Genomic DNA, 9,805 nt, shown 5'->3' with positions numbered 1-9,805 from the left:
GACGATGACGAACTGATCCAAGTATGGACGACACACCCTATTCATCAGATCCATGAATACTGCGGGCGCGTTAGTTAATCCGAACGACATCACTACAAACTCGTAGTGCCCATAACGAGTTCGGAAGGCTGTCTTGGGAACATCCTCCTCTAACACTCGTAGTTGGTGATATCCGGATCGCAGATCTATCTTCGAGAAGTAGTTGGCTCCTTGAAGTTGATCAAACAAATCGTTAATGCGGGGCAAGGGATAACAATTTTTAATGGTAAGTTTGTTGAGTTCTCTATAGTCGATGCACATGCGAAACGATCCATATTTCTTCTTGACGAACAAGACTGGTGCTCCCCATGGTGAGAAGCTTGGTCGAATGAATCCCTTCTTGAGAAGTTCGTTAAGTTGACTGGAAAGTTCCTGCATTTCAGCTGGTGCCAGACGATAAGGAGATTTGGCTACAGGGGTAGCCCCTGGCGCTAAGTCGATTCTGAACTCGACTTGGCGTTGCGGTGGTAAACCAGGAAGTTCTTCTGGGAATATGTCGGGAAAGTCGCGCACTTCAGGGATGTTCTGGATGTATTTCAGTTCTTGACTGATATCGACGACGTGTGCTAGGAATGCATGATATTCCTTTCGCAAGCACTTCTGGGCTTGAATGCACGAAATGATGTGAAGGCTCGTACTAGGTTTGTCGCCGTAGATAATTAAGGTTTCATTGTTAGGAAGGTTAAGACGAACAGCTTTTTCGAAGCACATAATGTCAGTGCGAAGAAGACTCAACCAATCCATACTGATGATAACGTCGAAACATTTAATTGGGACTGGCATGAGATCTATCTTGAAAGTATGGCCATCTAAAGTTAAGGTACAACCTACGTATATGCAGTTTGTACTCTCTGTTTTCCCGTTAGCCATTTCTACCGTGAATGAATTATCTAATGCACATGGTTTTTGTTTAAGCAGGTGTGCAAATTTGTGACTTACAAAACTTTTCTCGGCTCCACTATCGAAAATTATGCAAGCATATGAGTTATCGAGGAGGAACGTACCAGTAACTATCGTAGGATCAGCTACTGCTTCCTCGTGGCCTAGGGCCATAACTCTTCCCACTCCTCCAACCATCCCCGCTTTAGGGCAGTTCCTCTTGTAGTGACCCACCTCGCCACAACCGTAGCAAGTTTGGCCCATACCGGCATTAGGAACCTAGGCGGCTTGAGCTGTTGGAGCCTTGCAGTAACGGGCTGTATGCCCCTTCCTGTTGCAGTTAGAGCACTGCATCTTCTTGCAAGGTCCGTGGTGGTGGTATTTGCACTTGGTGCACTTCGGAAGAGTTCCAGCATAAGTTTTTGCTGGTAAGGGGTTCGTAGGGACAACAGGAGTCACTGTGGCAACATTGATCGCCACAAGTTGTTGCTTATTGGAGGATCCTTGCGGAGCCCCTCTTTTCCTCTTATTCCACCCCTTCTTGTTGTAGTCGGGGTTGGACTTTTGTGGTACGGGTGTAGGGATTGTTGTGTTCTGAGGTTTCCGGTGATCGATGAGGGATTGTGCCAGTTCCTTGGCGCTATCGAAGGTAATAGGCCTGGAAGCGATCACACTTGACTGGATCTGGGGCGACAGTCCCCAGATATATCTCTCTATCTTTTTGCTCTGGAGAGCAACCATATCAGGGCATAAGTTTGCCAGATCACAGAACCTATTTGTGTAGGTCGTGATGTCGGATCCAACCATTTGTAGACCCCAGAATTCTTGCTCGAGTTTTTGTATTTCACCTCGAGGACAGTATTCTTTCATCAGCATGTCTTTCAACTTTTCCCAGCCGATGGAATACGCCACCACCAAAGTTAGATAGTTAACATGGCTGTTCTACCATGTTAGTGCTCTGTCAGAGAAGGTACAAGCGGCAAACTTGACCTTGTTGCCCTCCTGGCAAGCACAGATTTCAAAGACGGATTCCATCTTTTCAATCCATTGTCTCAACACCATAACACCCCCAGTTCCATTGAAGATGCGGGGTTTGGCGTTAGTGAAGTCCTTGTAGGTGTATTCCTGAGGGTGTCCATGGCTTTCGCCGTGGTTCGAGGGTGGTGCACCTGTTCCTGATCCACTAGGGGCAGGAGCGTTGATTACTGACACAGCAGCTGCAACTGCTGCTGTGAAAGCTGCCTGGAACATGTTGGCATCGAAAGGATTTGGTGGTTGAAGAGGTTCAGGTGGTGGTGGAGGTGGTGGTATCGGTGTTTCGTTGTTTGGATTTTGTCTTGGATTCCTGCGTGGCGGCATCTTTAACTATACGTTTAAAAGATGAAGAAATGAATGAGAATAAATGATTAATGAATGTGTCCCATGGACTAAATCCCCATAGCCCAACAACAGAAGGAATAGTATGACTAAATGAAGAAGATAGCATTTGGATAAAAATTTCCATAAGATTAGATATCTATCAATAATACTGGAATTACAGATGTAACAAGTTCAGGAAAAATGGCCTAGAAGTAGGCCTTACATCAACCAAGATGGAAAATTTTGACAGAATTAAGACTAGATTAAGACCTAAAATGTCTAAGATTTATAAAGACAGGAAATTAGACCAAAGTTTTACATAAACTAGGTTAGATTCAAAAGATGAGTCGATGAGCTTCTATCGGCGACGAGAGCTGCTTGCATGAGTCCTCGATCCCGACAGTAGACGTTCAATGTCCCTTATACGCCTGTCCGACCTTGCTTGCTGAGCTCTAAGTTCTCTAACTTCAGCTCGGGTTTTAGCAAGTTCCCTCTGATGATTTGCATTGCGGACCAGAGTCCTTTCATGAGCAGACTCTAGTTGGCGAATGTGGACAGTGTTAACACCAGAGTTGGCGTCAACTTCCAAAATTGGATTGATAGTCGCCTGAGCCATTATCGTGTTCCGAGAAATCCTACGCACCATGATTGGTAGGTCTCTATCAGCAGAACCTCCTTCAGTGAGGTTGTAGAAACTTCGGTCTCCATTGTAGGGAATGGGCTGACCTTGTTCCTGACTCCATTCAGTCAAGTTAATGGCCCACAAGGGTGTGGGTCCTTGAAACACAGGACGGGGGTCAGGTTTGGGTTTTGATCAGCTGGGGGTAGGTTGTTGACTTCTGGCTCCGAGTCAGAACTATCGGAAAGACCCTCAGCATGGTGATCATCCAAAGGGATTGGGTGATCATCTTCTGGTTCTGCCTCTAGCCAACCAGCATTGCCTTGGTTCGGGAAGTACGGATTGCCATGGTGAAATCCAGCCATTTTAATCTACGCAAGAAAAGGGATTATAAGAAATAGCTAAATAGACGAACTGACTAAGATAATTACAGTAAGACCAAATACCCCTATGGTGTTTCTTTATGGTTATGTTGGTAAGTTTTTAGACTTGTTGCCATATCACAACCATTCTTGGGCATATGCTAATCACTCGTCTGACCAGCATAGTTGATCAGGCTATGCCATTCCCAAGACTGACCATATATCCCCAGGCTTACTTTGTGATATTCAACAATCGTAATACTTTTGTTCTTGTCATTGTGACACTGATTTTAGTATGAATGCAGGCACGTATACTTTGTTAAATATTTTATTATTTAAAAGTATCAACTCTTAGACAGAGTGTTTTAATCCCACGTATTTATAGTTAGTATATCTTTTATGGGTTGATATACTTAATTCACTATAAATAATGCTCTGATACCAATCTGTCACACCCCAAAACCACGAACGGCGGAAACGTTCAGGGGTGGAGGACGTCATGTACAGTATCACAACAGTGTAATATAATAAACAAGCAACAACATCATCCATTGCATTATAAGTAAAGTTTAATACATGTGTGTTCTTTCATTGTAATAAGACACCAAAAATATACAATCAAAATAAAAGACGAGACTTGTCTGCTTCGTCTTCTCAAAACCTAGCCATCGTACCTGTCTACTGTTGACCTGAGAATACAAGTTATTTTGAAAGCGAGTATCAGCTTTAAAGCTGGTGAATTCATAAGTAAATAAGTGTCGTTGTCTTGCTTATGAAAATCTGTTATGAAGGCCATGTAAACCTTTAAATGAAAATGTTGATGTAAGTATGAAATCCCTAGAAAATCCCTTATTTTCTATAAGTACGAAATGTAGTCTTTTACCAAGACCCGAATGTTTTGTAAGTAAAATGATAGTTTTTCCTTTAATTGTTTAGTACTAAAGTACTTAGTCTAACTCACCGTTTATTTGAAAGCATCACAAAATAAAGTAAGCAGGAAAATGTACTAATGTAAGTGTTGTCACTTGGTACTAGGACTAACAAAACATATGTAACTGTTATCCCGAGGTACTAGGGCTAACACAACTTATATAACCTAATGAACATCAGAAGATTGTCCACTTGTCCTCTGTAGCAGCAACAGGGCGGAGGAATGGTTAGTCCCTGTAAAGGTACTCCTAGTATAAGTAATAATCGTAGGCATCCGTAGATGTTCATCACCCACTGTTGCTAACATATGGGTTCCGGAATGGTTAGTCCCGTATGTATATCCCGAGGTACTAGGGATAGAGGCCCATCTAGGTATCCCGAGGTACTACGGATAGGGTCCTGTCTAGATATCCCAAGGTACTAGGGATATGCAAGAAGATTTACACAGAAGGTACTAATAAATCATCTTCGCAATTCGAGATACAAGTATTCATGTTAATGTACACAGTTAAGTGTATCTACGTAAAGGTACTCATGTATCATGTAATCAAATGTAAATGTACTCATGTATCAGGTAATGTACTGGTATAGACTCATGAATGAACTGACCCTTGTGTGATTCCTTGTAATAGGAATTATGTTTGATATCTCAAAATTATCCCTATGATAATTTACTGGAAGGTAATTGGTTGTTCAAGTAGGTTTATGCACTCTTACTACTCAAGAGAGTGAGAAACTAAACGAAAGTTGTAAACTATAACATCACTACATATATAAGAATATAAGTGTACATGCATTAGTTCAAGAATGTAAAATGGTTTTGTAAGACATCTTATTGGTTTTGAACAATAATTAACAATGACTTGATGTCATTTTAATATACATTTCAAAGGTAAAACATTTGATAACAATGTGTTTTTATGATTTAAAACCGTTTCATGCATCACATTTTGTAGTATGTGAAATCTGTTAAATGACAAACATAGTTATAAAATACATATCAATGATTTAATAACATGTTTGTTTCTACTTGTATTCCCCCCCCCCCCTTTAAAGCATTTAAAATCATTTAAAACATTGTTAGGGGTATGAACTAACCTGTAGTTGGTGATTGGGATGAACTGAACGGTATAGGATGGTTAGGTGTGAAGCGAGGACTTGTACATACGCTACGATCGTTTTGGTATAAAAACCCGAAGATCCGTGAGAGAGAAAATGGCTTTTCTCTAGTTGGAAATGTGAATAATGAATGAATTTGGTTCAGAAATCCATTTATAGTCCTGAGATATTTTTGGGAGAATATATTTTTATTCCTGAAATGATCTCTAATATAATAGAGTGTTGGAATAATAGTGTTGCACTAAACCCTAGTGCACCCACTCTCCTGATATTTCCTGAAGTGTAAACCCTGAATTACTCAAACTTACGCGAAAAAGTTTGAAAATTAACTGTGACTGCTATAACTTCTATTGAAGTGATACATTTTGTACAGAATGGTAATTTCGGGTTGTCACAGAAATCAATGCCTATTATAGCAATTCCACCTTGTAAAGGCGATGTAAGCAGAAGCGTAGGTGGCAAACTTACCACGATAGTTTTCTACACAGGAGTTGACATGGAGTATTTATTCTATCTTTTCAATCTAGAGTGCAACCTTATAACTTCATTATCATAGAAGGATTTGGGTTGGTGGTTCACAAATTCTTCATGTGTTCATGTCCTCGGGACATAACTCTTATTTCTATGGTTGTTGCTTCTAATTTTATTTTGCTCAGAAGCGTTGTTTCTATTGGATTTATAAATGGTCCAAAGTGTTAGCTACTTTTTGTTCAATCGTTATCTCGATCGTAGTTATGTCAAGAAATTGTATTGGTGTTGGAAGATAACTCACTAATCTATTGTGAGACATTACTTTGTCTAATTACAATTGGTCTAAGGATGAATGAGTCATGTAAAAAGATTGATGTGTACATAAATGATAATATTAAAACTGTGCCAAACGTGTAGAATTGGCATGGGTTTGCCTAAGATTGACTCTACTATGAGTATTAGATGTAGTAAACTTTTACAGTACTACCAAGGGTGAAATGTTACACTTGGAACAAGTGAAAAGAAATAGCCAAGTATTGGGACAAATGGTGCAAATTCATGGAGAAGATGTTACGGTGGGACTCGACTTCTACTTGATGTTTTGATCCTACCTCAAGTTTTGAAGTTATGATTCTTTTGAATCATGATGTTTTGGAACTAGGCAAGATTTCTAACAACTTTCATGTTTCACATTTTCATTGAGTCTGCTTTATTATCTTTCAAAAAAGATCACAAAGGACGAAGGGTAGGCATATGTGTCCTTCTTTTGAACTTGGATGGTTCAATCATAAGTCGGACGGTTCATAACCAAATGAAATGGACTAATTAAATATCTAAGTCGAATTCAAAATGATTTGCAAAGGTGCATATATTTTACAAAAACTCCTACGAGGTCTGACAGATGCCTTCGTAGGGTATCATAGTTGAGTATTTAGCATTCTGAGATAAACTTCGGACATGATTTATATTTATGATACTTAAGATTTTATGTTGATTTGAAGTAAATATTTACCAAGTACTCATAAAGTGTTCACTAAAATTTTCGAGAGTTCCAAAGCAATTCGAACTGTAATTTTCTTTAAATATTGAATTCCAACCATTTAGTCTACCAACAACCGAATTCAAGCTTGCTTGTGCATCGGTCTAACCTTAATTCTAAAACCTTGCATTGTATTAGCATTCGATGGTTCAAGTTTATATAATTCTATATTTGTGGGTTAAAGAATATACTTAACCTCAGAGAGTTAGCCCTAGGCTATAGACGTGCATTCCTAAGAAAGTACTAGTTTGTTCAATCATAGAAGTGACCCTCTTAAACTTGACCTACCGCAGTCCCTTGGTGATCCGCAGTCAATTCACGTTAGCAACTGCATCCGAAGTTATCGTCATCAGCAGTTCTTTATTTAGTTTTTCTTAGTTTAGTTTCTTATCTGTTTTTCTTAGATTACTCTCTTTTATCCAGTATGCCTTGCATGGCTACATTTAGATAGAAGAACAAGTGTAACCTTTGAGTCTCTATATATAGAACTCAATCTTTTTCAAGTAAATATGATCGGATAACACTTCACATCTAAAAATCTCATATTGTGTGTTATTACTCTCCCCTCTTTCTTACTCTCTAAAATCATCATATCATATTTAAATATCATCTCTCTCAGGAGCAAGTCTTCTTGACTTAATCACTAAGTTTGATCTCATTTACTAACTTGGTTTCAATGCATTCCTTGTTAAGAATCAACTTATGTGTATACTTGATATTACACCTGTTGTCATTTATATATCCTTACATTTCGGCACCTAACTTTCTAATTATCTAACTCTAACTTATTATTATTGTTAGGCTTTTATGATCCTTTGAGATTAACTATTCCGCAACTATGCTTGTTCTAATGTTTGTTCAAGTATGTCTCAAGTTTTTCTCTCAACAATTGGTATCAGAGCCAAAGTGGTTTCCTTTTGAAGCAAAACATCGAGTTTCAAAAAACCATCTATACAAATTAAGCTCATTTCGTTTAAAAAACAAAAAAAAACAACAAAAGTTCTTTTCAAAACAAGGAAATTTGGCAAAGACATTATCTCTCAATGTATCAAACAGTGTTGGTGGTTCGAATAGAGCACCAATACTTGTGGTGAATGAATATCATCACTTGTCTCAAAGAATAGAAAGTTATTTTAAGGAGACTTGGAAGAGACGTATGGAGATCTGTAGAAGAAGGATCTCATGTTCCTGTTCTTACTCTAGTACAAACCGACAGAGCCACAACCAGACTAGGAGGAGATCAACTAGTGTTGAATCGTCCCACCAAGGACGATCTTGAAAAAATGGAAAATGATGCTATTACCTTTTATGAGATTTCTTGTGGAGTTGCACCTGACAACTTCGACATAATCATAAATTACAAATCTACAAAAGAAATCTGGGATGTTCTCAAAAATCTGTATGAAGGAACGGAACAAGCTCAAGACAAAAAGCTTACTACCGCACTCAATGAGTTTAACAACTTTAAATCTCATGCGGGTGAAAGCTTGGAGGACTCTTTTAAAAGGTTTAATCTGATAGTCACAAAGCTATCCAATGGTGGCACGATCCGAAGCAACCGTGAAACGAATCTTCAGTTTCTAAATGGCTTAGGAAGACACTAGACAACTGCCAAAATGATTGTCCAAGGAGATAGAAAAATTCACTCTCTTTCTCTCTATAAGCTCTACGGTGAACTACAAGCTCAAGAGTCTACGGTACTCAAAGACTGTGCAGACTTCGGTGGTCCATTCGCTCTCATGGCTCAATCTCCTCAATCATTCTCCACTACGTATGACAACCCTCAGCAGTCATACGAAGCAGACTCAGTATATGACGACAAAGAAGAACTTCATAATGCAATTGCTCTCATCAGCCAAAAATTCAATCGGTTACCACCTTCATTCCGAAAGAACCAACAGTAAAACAAACCACCTTTCAACCGCAATCCTAACTCTCAAAACAATCACTCTCGTTTCACTAAAAAGCCTTGCCCACTACCGCAGTCTTGAAATACTCAACCCAAGGAAGCACCGCAGTCCATCCAAACTACGGACTCTGGTACTCCTTCAAAAGATAAAAGTGATGTTGTGATTTGTCATAAGTACTACAAGGAGAATCATTTTGCCAAAGACTGCAAGGCAAATGTAGTTAAAGATAGAGCGTTTTATCTCAGAATGGCTCAAGAGATGGAAGAAAGGGAAAAAGGAAGAGCATATGTTGCTCAAGTAAAAAGAGACCATCAGGTTTGGTCCTCGGGGGATGAGGATGAGGACATCATCAATGTCAAAGGAAAGAGAAAAATTTGTATCATTGCAACTGTTGATGAAGATGGATCTACAAAGAAGGAGAAGAATTACTTCTATATGGCGAAAGATGGGACACTCAGCATTGTCGTATAGGTAAAACTTATGATCCAAACTCTAAATTATAGCATGCATGATTGTCAGCCCTTGATAGACAACCTTAATGACACTTGTGTTGCCGTCCTTATAGACTATAACAAAGCATTAGATGAGAAGAACATTGTGTCCCAGAAGATGTTTCACGTTAGAGGACGACTGGACAACAAAAGACTCAAAATGGCTATGTTAGAAAAGGACTTAATATTAGTGAAAGATGCAAGAATGTTGAGTGAAACACAATTAGAAATAGCATTGAATCAGAGAGATTTAGCTTAGAGTGAAATTGTACGTTTAAATCTCTTAATAGAACAACTGTTTAATGAAAGTGAAGCCATCAAAAATCTTGTTAACAATGGGACTGCTGGTAATACCTACAATTGGGGTTAGTCCAATGGGTACTCTACAGCAACGGACTCATCACCCCGATTCAATAAGGACCGTCCCTACATTCCTCCGGACCGTGAATTCTTGTTTCTCGTCAATAACAAAAACGTTTCCAGAAGATATCAAAGCTCACTTTGGTAGACTTCACGATCTGAGTAACAATTGCGCTATCGAGAAAATTCTTCATGAATTTTCTAATCCTTTAGACAAAAAACCCATT

The sequence above is a fragment of the Lactuca sativa genome, chromosome 4 (assembly GCF_002870075.4).
Source record: "Lactuca sativa cultivar Salinas chromosome 4, Lsat_Salinas_v11, whole genome shotgun sequence".
Taxonomy (NCBI): domain Eukaryota; kingdom Viridiplantae; phylum Streptophyta; class Magnoliopsida; order Asterales; family Asteraceae; genus Lactuca; species Lactuca sativa.
Note: the sequence above shows the minus strand (reverse complement) of the source record.